Source organism: Sus scrofa, chromosome 1 (assembly GCF_054392235.1).
Source record: "Sus scrofa isolate SSC_HxYL_T2T_F1_AM1 chromosome 1, Sscrofa_HxYL_maternal_Yorkshire_Landrace_v2.0, whole genome shotgun sequence".
Lineage (NCBI taxonomy): Eukaryota > Metazoa > Chordata > Mammalia > Artiodactyla > Suidae > Sus > Sus scrofa.
Genome location: NC_139383.1, coordinates 181,383,407 through 181,407,009, shown reverse-complemented (window position 1 = coordinate 181,407,009; position 23,603 = coordinate 181,383,407). Strand labels below are relative to the sequence as shown.

The 23,603-nt window shown below is 35.6% G+C and overlaps 2 long non-coding RNA genes across 6 annotated transcripts in view; one reads left to right on the top strand and one right to left on the bottom strand.

Moving 5' to 3' along the window:
* The window catches only part of LOC102162695 (uncharacterized), a 704,814-nt gene that overhangs the window by 24,473 nt on the left and 656,738 nt on the right, over positions 1-23,603 (bottom strand). The gene's annotated exons all lie outside the window — the stretch shown is intronic.
* The window catches only part of LOC146406898 (uncharacterized), a 465,910-nt gene that overhangs the window by 412,384 nt on the left and 29,923 nt on the right, over positions 1-23,603 (top strand). The window contains exons 6-8 of one of the 2 annotated variants that reach the window (XR_014817940.1): positions 9,692-9,769; positions 20,574-20,656; positions 21,624-21,729. This is a non-coding gene — a long non-coding RNA (uncharacterized LOC146406898). The remainder of the gene's footprint in view (positions 1-9,691; positions 9,770-20,573; positions 20,657-21,623; positions 21,730-23,603) is intronic. The other variant, XR_014817939.1, reaches the window with a different exon arrangement.

The window sequence follows — 23,603 nt, the reverse complement described above, 5'->3', positions numbered from 1 at the left end:
TGTGTCATGAAGCCTGAGTTTCAGCATCTAGTCACTGTTCATACTAGCTGGGACACATTTTAGGCTGGGCAGTATAGCAACGTGGCAGCCATTAAGGTCTGTCTCTTTCTTCCCTGATTTAGCAAGCCACCACCTGAATTCTCCTCTTTTGCAAAGTCCAGGTCACTAATCTTCCCTGGCCAGCCTTCCAGCCATGAAAGGGGTTCTCAGGGTAAGGGAACCTTTCTTCTTTCATAGTTCCCTCCCAGGGGCACAGGACCTGTCTTGCTTTCCCCCCGGCACCTGCTTGTATGGGAATCTCTCTTGCAACTTTGGTTGTGAAAGAGATCTTCTGTCAGCTTTCAGTTTTTATTTTTTATTTTTATTTTTGAGAGAGAGAATTCTTCCACATGAATGTATTTGTGTGTGTATGTCCCATGAGCTAAAAACGGGTCTTACATTTTTTTAAAAAATTTTGTCTTGTCTTTTTAGGGCCACACCCATGGCATATGGAAACTCCCAGGCAAGGGGTCAAATCAGAGCCATAGCTGCCGGCCTGCACCACAGCCACAGCAATGCTGGATCCAAGCCACATCTGCGATCGACACCACAGTTCACAACACCACCAGATCCTTAACCCACTGAGCAAGGCTATGGATTGAACCCGCCTCCATATGGATACTAGTCAGGTTCATTAACCACTGAGCCACGATGGGAACTCCAGCTTGGGACATGAATGTATTTTTGATGTGTGTTAGGGGTAGGTAAGCTCCATGCCCTTCTACTCTGCCATATTGATCTCCCAATAGTCTGAAGATTTAATATGAATTTTTCCTTCCATTAATCATTTAAGCAATGTGTATTTCATTAAAATACATTTTTAAAATGTTGCATTTCCAAAGGATTTCTTCTACTTTAACCTTCAGAAATTCCATATTAACCATAGTTACTTTTTTATTGCTGTTTCCCCTTACACTTTATGTTATAATTTATAAATGATGAATCATCATCACTCTAATAATACCTTAGAAAAATCTGCGTAATAATTTTAAAGAGAGAGAAAATTTAAATGGAGATAATGTTTTTAGGGCACTAGGGTAATTCATATTGTGGAGTGTGGGTTTTCTGAGTTCTGGTGTAATGTTCTGCATAACTAACAGATACTATAAGTCATTAGCTAATAGTAACATGAAATTATTGTGACCAGAGTTATCTGTAACTGCTTCCCCTAATGGAAATACGGTACTGGGCACTTTTACACTAAGGCAGAGTTGTTCTGATTCACAACAGAATGTTTTATTTCTGAAGCACTACTTAATACTTACTAACTCTTAACATCTATATAGGTGCTTATAAAAATTTTGGATGCCCCATTGAACATCTCCCAGGATCGTTACTAAATGAGAATGAGCAGGATCAAAGTGGAGTTTGAGGGTGACTCTGGTATCCTCAAAGTGTGTATATATTCTCACATAATCCTCCATCACGTTCCATCACAAGTGACTAAATATAGTTTCCTGGGCCGTACAGCAGGATCTAATTGCTTACCACTCCAAATGCAATAGTTTGTTATCTACTAACCCCAAACTGCCAGTCCATCCCACTCATTTCCCTCTTCCTCTCAGCAACCACAAGTCTATTTTTCAAGTCCATGACTTTGTTTCTTTTCTGTAGAAAGGTACATTTGTACTCTATACTAGATTATAGATATAAGTGATATCATATGGTATTTGTCTTTCTCTTTCTGATTTATTTCACTCAGGATGAGAATCTCTAGTTCCATCCATGTTGCTGTAAATGGCATTATTTTGTTCTTTTTTATGGCTGACTAGTATTCCATTGTGTATATATAACATATCTTCTGAATCCATTCATCTGTTGATGGATATTTAGGTTGTTTCCATGTCTTGGCTATTGTGAATAGTGCTGCTATGTACGGGTGCATGTGTCTTTTTCAATTAAAGTTTTGTCCAGATGTATGCCCAGAAGTGGGATTGTTGGGTCATATGGTAGTTCTATATTTACTTTTCTGAGGTCCCTCCACACTGTTTTCCATAGCGGTTGTACCAATATACATTCCCACCAACAGTGTAGGGGGGTTTCCTTTTCTTCACACCTTCTCCAGCATTTGTTATTTGTTGACTTGTTAATGATGGCCATTCTGACCAGTGTGAGGTGGTACCTCCTAGTAGTTTTGATTTGCATTTCTCTAATAATTAGTGATGTTGAGCATTTTTTCATGTGCCTATTGTCCATCTATATATCTTCTTTGGAGAAAAGTCTATTCAGGTCTTTTGCCCATTTTTCAGTTGGGATGTTAGTTTTTTTGCTGTTGAGTTGTATAAGTTGTTTGTATATTTTAGAGATTAAGCCCTTGTCATTTGCATCATTTGATAGTATTTTCTCCCATTCCATAGGTTGTCTTTTTTTTTTTATGATTTCCTTTGATGTGCAAAAGCTTGTCAGTTTGATTAGGTCCCATTGGTTTTTTTTTTTTTTTTTTGTCTTTTTGTCTTTTGCCTTTTGTTGTTGTTGTTGCTATCTCTTGGGCCGCTTCCGCGGCATATGGAGGTTCCCAGGCTAGGGGTTGAATCGGAGCTGTAGCCACCGGCCTACGCCAGAGCCACAGCAACGCGGGATCCAAGCCGCGTCTGCAACCTTCACCACAGCTCTCGGCAACGCCGGATCGTTAACCCACTGAGCAAGGGCAGGGACCGAACCCGCGACCTCATGGTTCCTAGTCGGATTCGTTAACCACTGCGCCACGACGGGAACTCCCCATTGGTTTATTTTTATTTTTATTTCTGTTGCCTTGGGAGGCTGATCTAAGAAAACATTTGCATGGTTGATGTCAGAGAATGTTTTGCCTATGTTCTCTTCTAGGAGTTTTATTGTGTCTTATCATCTGTTTTAGTCTTTCAGCCATTTTGATTTTATTTTTGTGCATGGTGTGAGGGTGTGTTTCAGTTTCATTGATTTACATGTAGCTGTCCAGTTTCCCCAGCACCACTTGCTAAAGAGACTATTTTATATTCTTGCAACCTTTGTCAAAGATTAATTGACCATAGTTGTCTGGATATATTTCTGGGTTTTCCATTCTGTTCCATTGTTTTGTGTGTCTGTTTTGGTACCAGTACCACAGTATCTTGATTACTATAGTTCTGTAACATGGTCTGAAGTCTTGGAGAGTTATGCCTTCTGCTTAGATTTTTCTCTTCTGGACATCTTTGGCAATTCTGGGTCTTTTATGGTTCCATATAAATTTTTGGATTGTTTTTTCTAGTTCTTTAAAAATGTCATGGATAACTTGATAGGGATCACATTGAATCTGTAGATTTCTTTGGGTAGTATGGCCATTTTAACAATTTCAATTCTTCCAATCCAGGAGCATGGAATATCTTTCCATTTCTTTAAATCCTCTTTAATTTCCTTGCTTAGTGTTTTATAATTCTTAGCAAATAAGTCTTTTGCCTCCTTGTTCAGGTTTATTCCTAGGTAGTTAATTTTTGGGGGTGTAATGTAAAAAGGTATTTCTTTTTATGTTCCTTTTATAATACTTCATTTTTATTTTTTTAATTTTATTTAATTTTATTTTGAATATCATGTTCAATGAAGACAATATGTTAAGGTGATATAGTGGTAAAAGCAGAAGTAAGACATTGAGAATGTTTAAGGCACATCTGAGTGTCCAGTACATGCTAGCTGCTATTTTTACTGTTAGTAATGTTATCATTACCAATTCAGAGAAAGAACTAAAGCCAAATGAGACTGCTATATTTCTTTTTTTTATATGCCTGCCTCACTTTATTTTTTTTAATTTTATTTTAATTTCTTGTATAGAATAAAATATATATATTTAAACACAATTACATTCACACAGATTATTATATCATGGATTTTAAGTGACTCCCTCTGGAGAAGTGGAATGGAAAATATGCTGAGACAAATAGGAAATTTATTCTATCCTTTATCCCATTTTGTATGGCTTTCGTCTTTACTATTTAGTATTATCTATTACATTTCAATTTTTCCTTAAAAATTAGCATTATATTAAAATTGTGTATATTATGCAACTAAAATTTATAAAGAAGAAAGCCTTATATACCATTAAATATTTTATATAGCATAATAAAAAGAATAACTTAACTGGTAAGAATAACAAAAATAACACACCCTCTGAAAATAAGTAAAATATAAAATGCATAAATTGGTTAAAAAACAGTGTAACTATGTAAATATGTCCTCACAATTTGTTACATTTTATTGATTCTTCAATATAGGCATTACACCATTCTAGGTGATGTGATAAACAAGACATTATAGACTTTACATTGTACCATGGAGAGAAATGGTTATTAATAATACAATTGTAGAACTGTATTATTTAATTGTACAGTTGCATTATTTAATTATAATTGTCATAAATTCTTTGAAGGAGAGGAAATCAGAATCAGATCTAAGAAGACTTCAGCATTCCAAGAGTGATGTCAAATGACCCCCTTCATGGTGGATTATGCACTTATTTACTAGGAGATATATTTCTTCTTCAGAGATTCCTTGTTTGTGTATCAATTGTAGATTTTTGGTTTGCAGTTATTCTGAAGTTTTGATATAAGAGTCTATATGTATAGGAGATTGTTTTAAGTTGTTGTTCTCTTAATTGCAAGTTCATCTCCAGTGTCCTGCATTTGTCCACCTCTTCTCATGCTTTCTGATTTTGGTGGTATAATTGTGCATGGATGATTTCATATCTTTACTGTATATATACCTTTACTGGTGAGCCTTGTCATTTGCGGAATTTTTGTTTCCTGTTGCTGTCTTTTCTTTTCTTCCTAGAGAAGTTCCTTTAATATTTGTTGTAAAGCTGGTTAAGTGTTGCTGAATTCTCTCAACTTTTGCTTATCTGTGAAGGTTTTGATTTCTCCTTCAAATCTGAATGAGAGCCTTGCTGGGTAGAGTAATCTTGGTTGGAGGTTTTTTCCTTTCATCACGTTAAGTATATCATGCCACTCCCTTCTTGCCTGCAGAGTTTCTGTTGAAAAATCTGCCAATAACCTTATCAGGGTTCCCTTGTATGTTACTTGTTTCTATTCCCTAGCTGCTTTCAAGATTTTCTCTTTGTCTTTAATTTTGGTCAGCTTGATTAATATGTGTCTTGGGGTGTTCCTCCTTGGGTTTATTATATATGGTACTCATTGTGCTTCCTGGATTTGAGTGAGTGGTTCCTTTCCCATGTTAGGGAAGTTTTTGGCTATTATCTCTTGGAATATTTTTTCTGTCCCCTTCTCTCTCTCTTCTCCTGGCACCCCTATAATATGGATGTTGGTACATTTAATGTTGTCCCAGAGTTCCCCAAGACTCTCTTCATTTGTTTTCAATCTTTTTTCTCTTTTCTGTTCTGCATCTGTAATTTCCACTAATCTGTCCTCCACCTCGCTTATTCATTCTTCTGCCTTCTGTATTCTGCTGTTAGCTGCTTCTAGTGAATTTTTTATTTCAGTGATTGTATTTTGCATCTCTTCTTGTTTAAGTTTTATATCTTGTATCTTTTTTCTCAGTGTTTCCTGTAAGTTATTCATCTTTGCCTCTAGTTTATTTCTAATGTCTTGCATCATCTGCAGCATCAATAGTCTAAAGTCTTTTCCTGGAGGCTAAGAATCTCCTTATCACTTAGCTGATTTTCTGGGGTTTTTCCTTTCTCCCTCATCTGAGTTATAGTTCTCTGTCTTTTCACTTTTATAGGTTTTTGGTGTGGTGACCTTCTTACAGATTATAGGGTTGTAGCCTCTCTTACTTCTGGTGTCTGCCCCCCTTGTGGCTGAAGTCAGTATGGGGGGGGGCGGTCTTGCTGTAGGCTTCCTGATGGGAGGGCCTGATTCCTGCCCACTGGTAGGTGGAGCTGATTCTAATCCCTCTAGTGGGTGAGGCTTAGTCTATGGATGGGATTAGAGGCAGCTGTGTGCCTGAGAGGTCTTTAGGTAGCCTGTTTACTGAGGGATGGGGCTGTGATCCCACCTGGATTGTTGTTTGCTCTGGGACTTCTCAGCTTTGAGTGACAGGGTGGGGCCAGATTTTCCCAAAATGGCCACCTCCTGAGAAGGGCACTGCTGCTGAATATTCCCTAGAGCTTTGCCTTCAATGTCCCTCCCTCACAACAAGCCACATTCACCCCTGTTTTCCCAGGATGTCCTCCAAGAACTGCAGTCAGGTTTGACCCAGATTCCTATGGAGACCTTGCTCTGCCCTGGGACCCAGTGCACGTGAAAGTCTGTGTGCACCTTTTAAGAATGGGGTCTCTGTTTCCCCTAGTCCTGTGGAGCTCCTGAGCACAAGCCCCACTGGCCTTCAATGCCAGATGCTCCAGGGGCTCTTTCTCCCAGTGCCAGATCCCCGCATGTTAGGGTTTGATGTGGGGCTCATAACTCTCACTCCTGTAGGTGAGTCTCTGTGAACCAGTTAGTTTTCAGTCTGTGGAGCTTCCCACCTGGGAGGTGTGGGGTTGTTTATATCGCAAAATCGCCCCTCCTCCTTCTTGATGTGGCCTCCTCTTTTTCTTAAGTAGGGTATCTTTTTTAAGGTTTCCAGTCCATTTGAGTGGAGATTGCTCAGCCCTTAGCTGTGAATTTTGTTTTTAGGAGAGAAGTTGAGCTCCAGTCCTTCTATTCCGCCATCTTAATCCTCTCCCCTGAGACTGCTGATACTTCATTTTTAGTATACAGATATACAACTGATTTATGAATGAGAATCTCATATTCTCCTACTTTGCTGAATTCATTAATCAGTTTGAGTAGTTTTTGTATGAAATCCTTAGGGTTTTCAATATATAGTATCATGTTCACATTTCATGCTAATGTGAAAAGACAGGAAAGCAGGAACTGCAATACCCGTATCAGACAAAATAGACTTTAAAATGAAGGCCAAAAAGAAACACAAAGAAGGACACCATTTAATGATAAAAGGATCCACTCAAGAAGATGATATTACAATCATCAATATATATGCTCCTAATATATGAGCACCTGGATACCTACAACAAATACTAACAGACATAAAAGGAGAAATTGATAGGAATTCAGTAATTGTAGGAGACTTTAACACCCCACTTACATCAATGGACAGATCCTGTAGACAGAAAATCAGTAAGGCAACAGAGATCCTAAAGGACACAATAGAAAAGTTAGACTGAAAATTTAGAATTGAGATTTTAGGACTTTACATCCAAAAAAAAATCAGGATATACATTCTTCTCAAGTGCACATGGAACATTCTCAAGGATTGACCACATACTGGGTCACAAAGCTAACCTCAACAAATTTAAGAGTATAGAAATTATTTCAAGTATCTTCTCTAACCACAGTGGTATGAAACTAGGAATCAACCACAGGACAAGAAATGAGGAAAAACTGACTACATGGAGACTAAACAACATGCTACTAAAAAAACAGTAGGTCAACAAGGAAATCAAAAGGGAAATTAAAAAATACCTTGAGAGAAATGATAATGAAAACATAACCATTCCAAATCTATGGGATGTCTCAAAAGCAGTTCTTAGAGGGAAGTTCATAGAAATACAGGCCTTCCTCAAAAAAGAGGAGAAATCTCAAATCAGCAATTTAACCCACCACCTAAATGAATTAGAAAAAGAAGAACAAACAAAACCTAAAGTCAGCAGAAGGAAGGAAATCATAAAGATCAGAGAGGAAATCAAGAAAATAGAGATTCAAAAAACAATAGAAAAAATCAGTAAAACCAAGAGCTGGTTCTTTGAAAGGGTAAACAAAAATTGACAAACCTCTGGCCAGACTCACTAAGAAGAGCAGACAAACAATGCAAATAAATAAAATAAGAAATGCTAAAGGAGAAATCTCAATGGACATTAAATACATTTTAAAAATAACTTTTCTAAATTTTATATGTCATGTATGATTATCTAATTTATTTTATTTTCCTATTATTGGATATTTAAATTATTCATATCCTTTGCTAGTTATTTTTTTTATGAAAGTATAGTTGATTTACAATGTTGTGTTAGTTTCAGGTGTCCTGCAAAGTGATTATATATATATATATATATATATATACACACACACACACTCATATTCTTTTCCCTTATGGGTTATTACAAGATATTGATTATAGTTCCCTGTGCTTTACAATAGATCCATGTTGGTTGTTTTATATATGGTAGTGTGGATATATTAATCCCAAACTACTAATTTATCCCCCTCTTCCTCTTTGGCAACCATAAGTTTGTTTTCTGTATCTGTGAATCTGTTTCTGTTTTGTGAATAAGTTCATTTGTTTATCATTTTTAGATTCTACATATACATAATATCATATGATATTTGACATAGAAACAACCTAAGTGTTCATCAATAAATGATTGCATAAAGAATATGTAATATGTACATATACAATGGAATATTACTTAGCCATAAAAATAATGAAATAATGCCATTTGCAGCAACATGGCTGGACCTAGAGATTATCATACTAAATGAAGTAAGCTAGACAAAAACAATAAATTCCTTTCTTTTTTATTTTTGTCCTGTTTGGTCTCAAGTAACCCTGATTTTGAAGCTGGCCTGACACTTGTGGGTTTGACCTTGATAGCTCTTAACTCCTACTTCATTTCCTCATAAAAACCTAAACCACTAACCTGGCTCTTTAATGTATGAAATTAAAGGATAACATGTTGAAGTAAAGTAGAGAATTTGTGTAAAAAGTAAACAAATTTGGGAAGAGTTTTTGGAGAAGAGGAGCTATAATAACATAATTCACTGTGGCCAGGACTATGATTTGGTTGTTTTGTTGCACTGTTTTAAGTTGAAAATCAAATTTGTTCTCAAAATCTGAGCTTTGTATATTTAAATACTGCAAGACTAAGATCAAATTTATTCTAATAATAAGCATCCCTGTGTCAACTGGGAGTAATGATAAAGTTATTCAGTACTTGTACACAGAACATATAATATGGCTGACATATAGTTTTTACAGACTAGGAAAACTATATTAGACAGAGAAGGAAAATGCCCAAAGCATAGTTGCATAAAATCTAATCAACAGAAGTATATCTTGAAGAGAGATCGAGCCTACTTTAAAAATTCAAACCCAGGAATGATACCATGAAATTAAAAGTAGGCAAACTTAAAGGACAGAACCAGTACATAAAATAAGGACAAAGTTCAGATTTATGGTAAAAGAACAATTCAGGGTATCTGATAGATAATTATCCTCCCTGTTTAAAATTTCACTGGAATGACAGAAGCAATATAAAAATACAAATGGATCCATAGTCATTATAAGAGAACTGAAATGAGAGTCATTAGCAGGTATAGGGACAGAGTAAAGGGGCAAAGTAAGTGATTAAGGACTTAATCACACTAGGGGATTGTTAGTGACGAAAAATATATGGGAGACCCCTGTGAGTTTAATGATCACTCAAGAAAGTCTTGCTTAGTAGCAAAACCATGCAATAGAATCATGAGACATGTCCCCAAACAATAAAACAATGGTAATATGAGACCATATCCTGCCCAGTGAGGTAAGTCAATGATTTCTATACAGGCTTCTCTGCACATACCAAGAAACAAAAATATAGAGAAAGGTGACATTATACTGAAATCTAACGTGATTTATCATAGTTTAGCATATGTTACTGCCTTTTTGCTCATATCTATTGTGCCATGACAGTCCCAATTTGACAATGCAGGTCAAGAAAATTCCCCTGCCCCTTGTGGAGGAGAACTGATGATGGAAACTTGACGTCTACTCAAGAATGAGGAAGAAGGTAATCTTCTCCCCCTCCCCATTTTTCTTTTGATTATAAAACTGTAGCCCACTAAGTTTGGGGGAGGCAGCATGCCCTTGCTCATCCACTTGTATCTCTCACAAGTATCCTCTCATAAGTATCCTATCCTAAACTCTTTCCCTACCTGTCACTCTGCCTCTTGCTGAATTCTTTCTATGCCGAGACAGGAGAACTTATACTCTGCTAATTCCCAAAACATATTCTGTGGTTTCACTATAATGTTGAAGAGTTTCTGGGAAAATAAATCAGATATAAAAATAGTAAAAGAAACCAGAGGGAAATTAGGAACTTGAAACTAATTAGTGATCAAAAAGACATCATAAATATTAAGGTGTCAAGGAAAGCCTTTTGAATAACCCCAGGAACAGAGTAATCATGTTGCAAAGGAAAAAGCAAGATTTATATTGTGTCACTAGGATACCAGTGAAAGAACTACAGATTGGTTACGTCACATCTCAGCATTGCTGCCAGTAGCTTTTGCTTGTGGGCAGTAAGGAGGAAATTTGACACATAAGTCTGATAAACAAGTTGCTGATGATAAAATAAGGCAGTGGGCCATATAAATTCTGGACACAATGGGATATGTATAGCCCCAAACCCAGAAAGCAAACTACCTTAACATTTTAAAGAAAACCGATAATCAGAAAATTGCACATAATCCTCTTCCCTGCCCAATCATCAGAATGAAGATGTTTATGATCATAATCTACATACATTACTATAGGGAGAAATTTTAATTATACCAATGATATCAATTCTACAGCTACCAATTATTTTCCTTCCTGTTCTTCATTAGTAAGTATGAGAAGACTACCAAAAATCTAAAATATATAAGGAATGCAGATATCCAGTTGAACAAACAAGAATTAATGCTTTTAGAAAAAGAGTTAATATGGGAAAGAAAACATAAATTTTAGTAATTATAGTTAATTTTAACAATCTATCATGGAGGCTAATGTTGCAAACACCAAAAGGATATGGAATGATAAGTTACACAACTGGACTTTCTAGGGAGATCAAGGCAAGGACAGGCTAGTCTGAGGGTCTGGCAAAAGCAAGCTGATGATTTAGGTTGTACTACGGCTAAAAAATGGGGTCAGGATGAAGGTTCCAGACAGTGGTTTCAACTTCATGCAAGCAGCAAGGGAAGGTACACTTGGGTTTTCTTACTGGCTTCCTTGGATGGAAGGTAAAGGAGGAGAAAGGGGATGTCTTGAAATCTATTTAGGGTTAGGACAAAATGGAGTTTTCCTCTCTGTTACAAAAAAAAAAAAAAAAAAAAAAAAAAGCCCTGAAAACTTGGGGAAGATATCTGCATACACTGACAATGAATTAGAATTCATAATATCTAATAATTCCTTTTTGGCCTAAAAGAACATGAACAGATACTCAACAACACAATTGTTAGAAAAATGCAAATCAAAACTATAGTGATATATCACTTCATACCAGTCAGAGTAGTCATCAAAAAGTCTCCAAACAATAAATGCTGGAGAGGGTATGGAGAAAAGGGAACCCTCCTATACTGTTGGTGGGAATGTAGCTTAGTGAAACCACTGTAGAAAACAGTATGGAGGAGCCTTCAAAAACTAAAAATAGAACTACCACATGATCTAGCAGTCCCATTTCCAGGCATATATCTGGAGAAAGCCGTAATTCGAAAAGATGTATATGCACCCCAGTGTTCATTGCAGCACGATTTGAAATAATCAAGACATGGAAACAATGTAAATGTTGATCAGCAGAGGAATGGATAAAGAAGATATGGTATGTATTTACAATGGAATATTACTCAGCCATAAAAAGAACAAAATTATGCCATTCATAGCAACATGGGTGGACCTAGAAATTATCATACTAAGTGAAGTAAGGCAGACAGACAAAGGCAAATATCCATGAGTTCACTAATGTATAGAATAATAAAAATTATACCAAAGAATATATTCACCAAACAGGCAAAACAAACTTATGGTTACCAAAGGGGAATCATATGGGAGAGGGATAAATTAGGAGATTAGGACTAACATATACATACTACTATATATAAAATAGATGATTAACAACAACCTGTATGCACAAGGAAATCTACTCAATATTCTATAATAGCTTCTATGGGAAAAGAATCTGAAAAAGAATGGATGTATGTATATTTATAACTAATTCACTTTGCTGTACACCTGAAACACAACACTGTATTCAACAATACTCCAATAATTTTTTTAAAAAATTGAATTAATTCCTATGAATTAATTAAAATATATAAATTACCCTAACGAACAATAGGCAAAACATAGGAACTGGTATTTAAAAGAAAAGATAGCTTGAAATGTTTGAACTTTATAAACATATTAAATATAAATAAATTCAAATATAATCAGGAAAATATAATATTATAATTTGTTATCTTTATAAGCACCTTACTGGTACAAGTTAAGATGTAAGACAAAGATGACTAAGAGAGCAAAGGGAAGTTTTTTTACAAAGGTAAGAATAAAAGATTGTATAACTACTCTAAAAACAATTTGTCTTTACCTACTGAAAATAAACATATTCACATCTTAAAATCAAATAATTTCACTACAAGTTATAAGAGGTTGTCAGCATTTGGGGCACATTAGACTGATCTGGGAAGGCTTTTTTTAAAAGCCTATTCTCTTAGGCAAACTCCCAACTAATACAGAATCTCTGAGGATGGAACCCGGACGTCAGTATTTTTTTTTTTTTTAATGTTCTTTAGGTCACTTGAACATACAGCCAGGGTTGAGAACCACTGCCTTAAAGAAAGTCTTGAACCAGAAGGTGTGAGCAGCAATTCTCTTTGCAACTTTTTGTTAATATTATTATAAGAAAACTGAGGGGGGGAAACTGAAAAACAGAAGTTCATCTACAGTAGAATGGTTAAATCTAGAATAAATTGGATTCATCTCAGTATGAATTACATTTACTTCAGTTTTCCTAGGTACTCTATACCCACCTAAAACATCATGTTGTTGATAACTATTTCAATCCATGCCGCAAGGCAAAATCAGGACTAGTCATTGTTCACTATTATATTTAAGCTCACTTCCACACTTAAACTTAGAAACTAAGTATAGAGAGACCAGGGTCAGGGCTCAGGAACATAATTCTCTATTATGTAAAGGAATTTGGTTGTCTGTGAACAAAATTAGCTACGCCTATTACATACAAGTGTAAGATTCAGGGTTCAACCAGTGAAACAGAAACAGTAGGAAATATACATATTGAGTTTATAAGAGATTTACTGCAAGGAAGTGGATTATGTAATTGTGGGGCTGGCTAGGCTAATTCAAAATCCTTAGGGCAGGTTCTCAGGAAGGGCAGGCTGGAACTTGGTGAAACTTCAGCCTACAGGCAGGATTTTTTTTTTTTTTTTTTTTTTTTACCTTGGGGAAAGAAATTAAAGGATTTTGGATTTACCTGGAAATTCGTCTTTGCGTAAATAGTGAGATCGCATCAAATTAGTGTCTTAGATGATATTCACATCATTTATTGAAAAATACTTTTTCCAGAATAAAAAACATGGCTGACATTATAATAAATTCCTCTATGGCTTTGCTCTATTTATAGACCCTTTATTCTCCACTGATGAACCTGTCACTTATGAGTACCACATGGTTTCATTTCTTTAGATTGATAATATGTGCTTTTATTTGGGAGTGCTGATTTCATTTTTTATTCTTTTTAGAATATTTTCCATTCAAATATTATAATGAGCATTTCTTGTTTTTTAAATTTCAGTTCCTATTTGTATCTTTTATGGATCATTATAGGAATAATTTACATCATTATACTAGTAAATCTTTCTATTCTTAACAGGTATGCCTGTCTACTAATTCTTCTTTTATGTCAGTGAGTAGAGGTTTTATTCACATATACCTTACCCATTTCCTGTTTCATTTTATTCCTAGATACTTCATCCTTTCCTTTGCTCTTGCAAATATTTCCATGTGTTCTGTTATTTAAAATATTTTTATAGAGAAAGACTGTTGACATTTTAAAATTAATTCTGTAACTTGGTAACTACCAAATTCTCCCACAGCTTTTTTGATTTCCCTGAATTTCCTAGCAAACAATCTAAACATCTGTATACAATATAACTTGATTCCCAACTTTGTGGAATAACCTAAATTTGTTTCCATCTCCTCCCTTTCAGGAAATAGATTCAAAATTGAGCACCAGTCCTTTCATCATTGTCTATTCATTTTTCTGTCTTTTGGCTGAAAAACAGTTCTTCAAATGTTGTCCACAGAAACGATCATCATTTAATTCTTGCATGTGTTAAAATTATATATCCTCAGGAGTTAAATGATAATTTGTGCATCAGATTTTTAGGTCATATTTTTGCTGAGTAATTTAGTGGCATAGTTCCATATCCCGTGTGGAATTTGTTTTTTTAAAAAGATCAGCTTGTCTTGTTATTTTATTTACCTACTGTTATCTTGATCACATGGCCTAGGTACTAAAAAGATTTTTTTTTTTTTTTAATATTTGACAAAGTAATCACCAGGCTTTGTCTCACTGTTAAGCATTCTGTGTAAAAGTTCCTCCAATAAGTCATTTATTTCTTTTCTTTTTCTTTTCTTTTTTTGTCTTTTTAGGGCTGCACCTGGGCATATGGAGGTTCCCAGGCTAGGGGTCTAATCAGAGCTATTGCTGCCAGCCTATGCCAGAGCCACAGCAATGCCAGATCTGAGCCGCATCTGCAACCTACACCACAGCTCACAGCAATGCCGGATCCTTAACCCACTGAGAGGCCAGGGATTGAACCTGCAACCTCATGGGTTCTGGTCGGATTCTTTTCCACTGCTCCATGACAGGAACTCCTCCAGTGAGTCATTTCAACCAATAAAGTCAAATCTTCTATTATTTGTGGAAATTCCCCTAGAAATATATCATTAAATGTTTATTTTCTCTTCTAATTTTTGGTTTCTCTTTAAGGGCACTAATTATGGTTAATGTAAGATCCTTTGTTCTATAGACACTGGTTTATTTCTAGCCCTTAAAATCACTTGTTTCATTTCTTTTTGCTCATTTAAAAAAATTCTGCCCTGGAGTTCCTGTTGTGGCTCAGTGAGTTAAGAACCTGAGTAGTCTCCATTAGGATGTGGGTTTGATCCCGGTCTCACTTAGTGGGTTAAGAATCCATGTTGCCACAAACTGCAGTGTAGGTCATACATGCAGTTTAAATCTGGTGTGGCTGTGGCTATGGTGTAGACATGCAGCTGCAGCTCTGCTTTGACTCCTAGTCTGGGGACTCCCACATGCCACAGGTACAGTTGTAAAAAGGAAAAAAAAAATCTGTCTTTCATAACTTTTATTGTATTTTCCACAAATATCTATTTTCATATATGCAACTGTCAATGGTAACATTTTTTCTGTGATTATTTTATCTTCTAAGTATTCCTTCACTTCTGTATTTCTCATGCTACTTCTACATCTGTGATCTCATTCTAAACCATTGAGCTTTTATTTCTCAGCCATGAATTCATGCTTGTTTTATTAAGTTGCGCTCAGTCATGCTGGTGTTTTAACTCAGTATATCTGACCATTGACATGATTTGGGGTGAGTTTTTTTAATCCATCTTTCCCTTTTCTCCTCTTTTCTATGTAGTATATTTGCACTGACTCCTTTTTTTAAATTACTTGCCTTCAAATGAAAAGAAATATTTCTTCATCAGTATTTCTACTTATTAGATAGACACTAGAGCAAGATTACAAAACTAACAAGAATTCTCCCTGGGTTATGATTACATTGTCTTCATGTCCAGGTTGATTTAACTCTATTTTTTCCATTAAAAAGAGACCTCCAGCTAGAGTGCTACATGTAACAGCTCTTGCCATGCCACATTTCCAGTGCACTTATTTTTGCCCTCCCTCTTACTCCATTGGGAAGAGGGGAAAATGAAACCCTCTGCCTGTGAAACTCAGGCCTGTTTCACAAAATAAAAATTGTTGGTTTGCTCTTCAGAATAAGAACTTTCCTCAGTCAGCTTGATCCAAGAATTTAGAGTCATAAAAGCCCCTTTTAGCATTTTTCCTACTGCTGTGGCAGCCTTTTTAGATATCTGATTATTAAGGGTACAGATGTCCTTAATCAAATGTAGAGCTTGAATTTCTGTTTCTCATGCCTTTTTGTTTGTTTGTTTCTAAAAAAAAGAGAAGACAACATGATAACATGAGATATCTCTAAGCTCATGTTATTGAGGAATGGCCTCAAAGTTGAGCATGAACTATAAAAAGCTATAAACCAAACCATCCTTATATGAGAGTTTGTGTTTACTTTAATTACTTGCTTCCATACTTAAGAAAACTTTAATATATTTCTTTGACCTTCTTTCATTAACCTTAGTTTATGCCTCTACAATAAAATTCTATAGGAATTCTATAAGAATTCAAAGATCAGTATGTCAACAGTGACCCATAGAGGACCCTCTTGTTCAGTGCAGCACAGCACCTCCTGGCTAAGAATATTAATAAGCAGTCCCCATGAATTGAATGGTTATTAGATACCAAACATTAGGCCATATACTTTATATTCACATCTTTGTTTAAAACTTTAAATTGTTATATGAAGTAATTATTATCATTTTATAAGAGTAGAAAATCAAGGATTTGAACTGTCTAGTAATGTTACCAAAGCCATGTAGGAATTAAGTGGCTTAGAGCCAGAATTAAAACTCCGCTATATTCCAAAGCCTGTAATCCCCATCATTTGGTCTATAGGATATCGAAATACTTTTTAACCATTTTCAGAGTTACTTCCATTATTCCAGTTTTGTGGCATCATAATGTATCGACTCAGCAGACAGATTTCTAAGGGACCTAAGCTCATAATACCAGTGCACTGGTAAATGTGAACTTTAAAATAACCATCCTAGGAGTCCCGTCATGCCTCAGGGGAAACGAATCTGACTAGTATACCATGAGGATGCAGATTCAATTCCTGGCCTCACTCAGTGGGTAGGGGATCCAGTGTTGCAGTTCTCAGACACAGCTCAGATCCCATGTTGCCATGGCTGTGGTGTAGGCCAGCAGCTGTAGCTCAGATTTGACCCCTAGCCTGAGAACCTCCATATGCTACAAGTGTAGGCCTAAAAATTAAAAAATAAATAAACTATCCTAAATAGGTACAGAGATTTACAGGAACAACAGATCTCAGCAGAGAAAAGGAAACTACTAACGTCTAGAATTCTAGAAACTGCAATATAAAAATTGGCCTAACAATCTAACACTAGAATTAAATTCACTGCAGAAGAAATGATCAGTGAATTTAAAAACAGGTTGAGGAGTTCCCATAATGGCTCAGTTGGTTAAGAACCAACCCCTGTCTCCATGAGGATGCAAGTTCGATCCCTGGCCACACTCAGCGGGTTAAAGATCCAGATTTGCTGCAAGCTGCACTGTAGGTCACAGATGCATCTTGAAATCGGTGTTGCCCCGGCTGTGACATAGGCCTGCTACAGCAGCTCCAATTCAACCCCTAGCCCAGGAACTTCCATATGCTGCAGGTACAGCTGTGAAAAAGAAAAATTTTTTTAATTAAAAAAATAAAAACAGGTTGATAGAAACTACCCTAAAGGAATTAGAGAGGAAAAAATATGTAAAAAAACAAATGAGCAGAATGATAATTACCTGAGGGAAAATACCAGACAATCTAAAATATGTGTAATTAGAAAATGCATAATGGCTAAGTAGAATTTATGAGAAGAATTTAAGATTATGTTAACATTCAGAAGTTGATGAATGTAATCCATTACATTAAAAAGAATCCATTTATTAAAAAGAATAAAGGAGATAAGTCATATGGTTATCTTAACAGAGACCAAAAAAAGGATTAGATAAAATCTAACACTCATTATGATTAAAAAAAAAAAAACCTCTCAGGATCTAGAAATGAAGAAAATACCCTCTATCTTAAAAAAAATAAAAACTGTGAAAAACTTTCAGCTGATATCAGATTTACTGTTGAAATATTAGATATGACTCACCACCACTAAAATTGAGGAGAATAAAAGGCTCTGTATTTTTCACCATTCTTGTTCAACACACTGTATTTTGTGCTAAGAATCTTAGCCAGTGTATTTAAGGAAAATGAGAGGGAGGGAAGAAAAAGTAAATTTTTTTCATAGACAATAACACATAGCACATGTAATGGGTGATTTCAGCAAGGTCTTGGAATTCAAGATCAATATAAAAATCAATTATATTCTATAAAGTGGCAACAAACAATTGTGAAGTGAAATTTGAAAATCAATGCCATTCCCAATATCATAAAAATAAAACACCTAGGGATATATGTAATGAAAGCTGAGCAAGACCACTACTCTGAAAACTACAAAACTGTAAGAGAAATTTGAGATGAAATATTTTAAAGAAATAAATTTTCTCCAAATTAATCAAAGACAGAATACAATTTCAATCAATATCCTAACAGGCTTTCTGTGATTACTGACAAACTAATACTAAAATTTATATGGAAATGCAAAGGACCTAGATAGAAGAGTCAACCATTACTGAAAAAGAAAAACAAAATTTGAGGATTTTTGCTACTTGGCTTCAAGATTTACCATAAAGCTAATGTAAGCAAGTCCATGGTGTGGGCATAAAATAGTCAAATAGATCAATGCAACAAAAGAGATTCCAGAAATAGCTCTTCATAATTATAATCAAAATATTTTTGAGAGGCAACAAAGTAATTCAACTGAGAGAGAAAAATCTTTTCAGCAAGTGGTGTGTTGAAGCAATGGAATAAAGACTATGGGGAGAAAATAGGAGTACCCGTCATGGCTCAGTGCTTAACAAACCTGAGTAGCATCCATGAAGACACAGGTTATATCCCTGGCCTTGCTCAGTGGGTTGAGGATCTGGCATTGCCAGAAGCTGTGGCGTAGGTCATGGGCTCAGATCCCACATTGCTGTGGCTGTGGTAAAGGCTGGCAACTGCAGCTCCAATTAGACACCTAGCCTGAGAACCTCCATATGCCTTGGGTGTGGCCCTCAAAAGACCAAAAAAAAATTAATAAATGGGAGAAAATAAACTTTTGCCACTTCACATATCAGACTCAAAAACTGATTTGAGATGGATCAGAAACCTAAACATGGAATCTACAATTATTAAACATCTAAAATGAATCACAAGAATGCTACAGTTGAGCAAATCATCAATTATGAATAAGAGTTTATCAGCCATAGAGAGGAAACAAATATCCAAATTAGAGAAAAATAAGCCATGTAAAGATAAGAAAAATGTATATCCATTGCTCTGGGAATGATGAGTAATCTAGTGTCCTTTCATTATCAAGACTGTCCCATGCAAGTTGTTTCTCTAAGTGCAAAGAGTTAAAAATGAAGTATCATGCAATCCCTCTATAATAGGAACTCCCACTACAAATGGAGGAAAAGATACGAGGGAAATGATACATAATGCAATAAAATAAATTCTAATTAAAGTTAACTATAATTTATATGAAAACAGTGAAAACATAGCAACTAATAGAGTATCAATTCCTTGTAGGTTTTTGAAGATTTTGCAAGGTAGTAGGTTGAGTTTGGTGACAGGGAGCATCACTCCACTCAGAAGAAATCACAGTTGACACTTGAACAACATGGGTTTGAACTGTGTGGGTCAATGCATGCATGTATTTCTCTCAATAAACATGCAGTTGGACCTCCATATCTAAACTGGCAGATGAAGGAAAGTCAACTGTATTCATTGCACTATGGCCATTTTATATAAAGGACATGAGCATCCATGGATATTGGTATACATCATGGCTTCTGGAACCAATCCCCTGTGAATACTGAAGGACACCTGTACATGTGAAAAGTGAATACCTAAACAAGAATGTGGGCTCATTTATGAAACCATTGGCAATCGGCTTGGCTGCAGTAAGCAGGCTTAAGGAAGAGTAGCAGTAAGTGAAAGTGGAAATGAAAATGGAAACAGATCATCTTGGGCAGATATACCATACTAAGAAACAATAAGATACATTGCCCATTGAATGGTCTCTTTACATATTTTTTATAATTGTAAAATCCTCTAGTGAGTGTTTCCTGCTTTACATATAAATGAACAGGCTTGGGCAGTTTTGGTGTATACCATTAGGGTTATACATTCTTGGAGAATTAACTCTATGATCATTTTGAAATGCTCGTCTTTGTCCCTGACTTATTTCCTGTTCTGAAGTCTGTTTCATCTGAAAAGAACACAGCCACTTCAGCTTTCTTTTGCTTTAGTATATCATCCCCCAACCCTTTACTTTGAATCTATGTCTTTATATTTAAAGTGAATTTCTTATAGACAACATATTTATTATTTTTTTTTCACTTTTACAATTGAATTTATTTTCTAATGTATTTAGAAATTCTACATTTCACTGACTTGGACCATTTTTTTATTCAATAAACAACTTTTAACATTTCTTGAAGAGCAGGTCCAGCATCAATAAACACACTGTTGTTTTTGTCTCAGAAAGTCTTTAATCTCCCACAATTTTGAAGAGTAAAGTCACTAGAAGGTTGCTAGGGTTTTTTTTTCCTTTCAATATTTTAAATATTCTTTTCCTATTTTGTCTTGCTCACATGGTTTCTGTCAAGAAATTTGCTGTTTATTAACCTCATTTCTCCATAGGTAAGATCTTTTTTCCTCTGTATTTTTTCAAGATCTTCTTAAAAATTGACCTACAGCTCTTGAATGTACTGAGGTTTTTGTTTTGTTTTGTTTTTGATTTTTTTCATTCCTTTTTTTCTCTTTGCATTTCAGCTTGGTGACTTTATATGGATCCATCTTCAAGCTCATTGATTCTTTCCTCATCTGTTTCCAGTCTACTGTTAAACTCATCAAAGGTATTTTTAATTTCAACTACTATATTTTTTATTTCTAGCATTTAAAATTTCATCCTTATAATTTCTATTTCTCAGTCCACAGTACCCATTTTTTTGTATGCTGTCTGGTTTCCACAGAAGTTTTTAACATAGTAATTGTAGTTATTTTAAGTTTTTACCATCTAATAATTCCAATGTCTATGTCATATCTGATTCTGGTTTTGTGTCTCTTCAGCCCATGTGTTCCTGCCTTTGTGCATGACTTGTAATTGTTTGTTGAATATAGACATGATGTGTTGGATAATGGGAACTGAGGTAAATAAGCCTTCAGTTTGAGGATTTCTGTTAATCTGGCTAGGAGTTAAGCTTGTTTAATGTTGCCATAGGTTTGAAATTCCTCTAGTTTCCTTGTTTTTGTTTCTCCTGTTGCCTTTAGATTATTGTAAGAATTCTTCTTAGATAGTCTGTATCCCTCAGTTCTTTCAGCTGTGTAATAATCCAATATTATACCAAAGCCATGCCAATGCAGTTGTAAGGTGTGGAAGAAGAGATGCTTACTATGGTTTTGTAATTAAAATCAGTCTTTCGGAGGACCTGTATACCTGGGCTGTGTCCTTCACAAGTGCCACATAACTTTACCCACTTTGGTGGGATAGCAAGACTAGAGAGGGATGGAATCAGGAAAATACCTTTCCCTCAGGTGGAACAAGGGTCTGATAGTCTTTACAGCAAGGCTTTGTTATGGAGAATGCTCTAGGCAAGCTTTGCTTGGTTACTTTTCCCCTCTTCCTGCCAGAGTCACTAAGGGATCTTAATCAGATGTACTAGTGAGAATCTGGTAAGGTTTTTTGTATAAAACACACAAAAGTATAGGTATTCCTAAGGCTGTGGTCCCTAAATGTTTCTTACTCTCATGCTAGTTCACACTCAGCCTCTGGCAATTTGTTTCAATTACCACTTAAGTGTCACAATCAGTTTATTTCTACAGTGGCTTCTGCTCCATCCAGGAAGGCATATCTCAGCCATGACCCTCTGGATTTACCTGTCTCTCCATATTTCCTGGAGGTGGTTTGCCCTGCAATTTCAGTTTTGTGGTAGGTCCAAGAAAAGTAGTTCACTTTTGGCTAATACGGCTTTTTTCTTGTAATAAGCACTTTACATGTTGGAATTGAACCCAGATGTCTCTAGCTTAGGGATTTTAAAGATCCACCAAATTACCATTAAATTTTTTATATTTTCCTCCAAAACCATGATCTGAAACATTGCCATAGAATTCTCAAGGTTTTTGACTATGACTGTCACATGATAATTTATTTTTTTATTACTCTAGTAACAAAGCATGGAATAGACTGAAATATTTGAAAAGGGGAAATGATAGAAGCTATTGGAAATATAACATCTATGTGACTATGTAGTAGGCTTGAATTGAGGTAGAAACAAAGATACTAGAAGTAAAGAAAAGGAGTTTAAATAAAGAAAAAATATGAAGTAATAGGATTGTTTGTTGTATCTGATGAGAAAGTAAAAATTGAAGTGAATTATAAGCATTCTCATTTGGACATGAACGTTACCTGAAGATTCTCAAAAAAAAAAAAAAAAGGAACACATATTCTTATATAACATCACAACTGTTCCAAAAGTATCCTCTTTGGGCAGTAACTGGTACTGATAAATAATAAAGGTGTTGAATTTGTCATGCAGTTTTTCTATAAATTGTTACTTCCTGAATTGCCTTAGATATGTCATAGAGATCCTAAAATTAATTCTGTGAGCTCAGCAGCCTTGGGAAGCTCATCATATTGTCTAGACACAACGTCGCTATTATTGCATATGGAACATTTATTACATGAAACAGTCTATAGCCTTTTTATTGTAGTATATTATGTGTTTAGAATCCATGATAGAAACATATTCAGATGCTTGATATTAAAATTATCACTAGACTTTAAGAACTGCTCTTCTTTACCTACCATTATTCTTAATTTTTTTTTTCCTTTTTTGGCCACCCTGAGGCATGTTGAGTTCCTGGGCCAGGGATCAGATCCAAGCCACAGTTGTAACCTATGCTGCATCAATGCCAGATCCTTAACCCATTGTGCCATGTTTGGGATGGAACCTGCATTCCAGCACTCCAGAGACATTGCCGATTCCATTGTACCACAGAGGGAATTCCAAGAAAGGGTAAATTTTAAAAATTTCCTCTTATCACCAGAAAATACATTGTTTTAGGTAGTGGCAATAAACCCTATAGAGCCTCAATAAGAAACATGAGGAAAAGTCCTTCTAGCCATCACTTTCAGCCTCACTCTATTAGACTTTAAAGCCTAGCACAGTAAAGAGGGAAAAGCACAATCATTTTTGTGCATGTATAGTTTCTTTAGTTCTGGTTAGAAAGCTTTTTAAAAAAATATAACTTTGGAGTTCCCATCGTGGCTCAGCAATAACAAAACCGACTAGTATCCATGAGGATGCAGGTTCGATCCCTGGCCTTGCTTAGTGGGTTAAGGATCCAGCACCATGAATTGTGGTGTAGGTCGAAGATGTGACTCAGATCCACCATTGCTGTGGCTGTGGTGTAGGCCAGCAGCTACAGCTCCGATTCAACTCCTAGCCTGAGAACCTCCATGTGCTGCAGGTGTGGCCCTAAAAAAAAGACCAAAAAAACTATACACACACACACACACTTCTCTCAAAACCCTAAAATAATTTTTAAAAAGTTATCATCAAAAACCTCCTTTTCTCCTTACAGAATATCTAGCATGATTGTTTTGTTTTTGATATTTTGGTTTTGTCAAAAATTGGATGAATTTTGGGCATCAAACTCTCAGATATGCACCATTGATCCAAGAAAAGTAATGCTTCTGTAATTCACTAATCCCATGCCTGGAACTGTCATCAAGTGCAAGATTTCCAAGTGAATTTTGATAGGATGTTATCATTCTCTAACTGTCACCTTCTATAATAACTT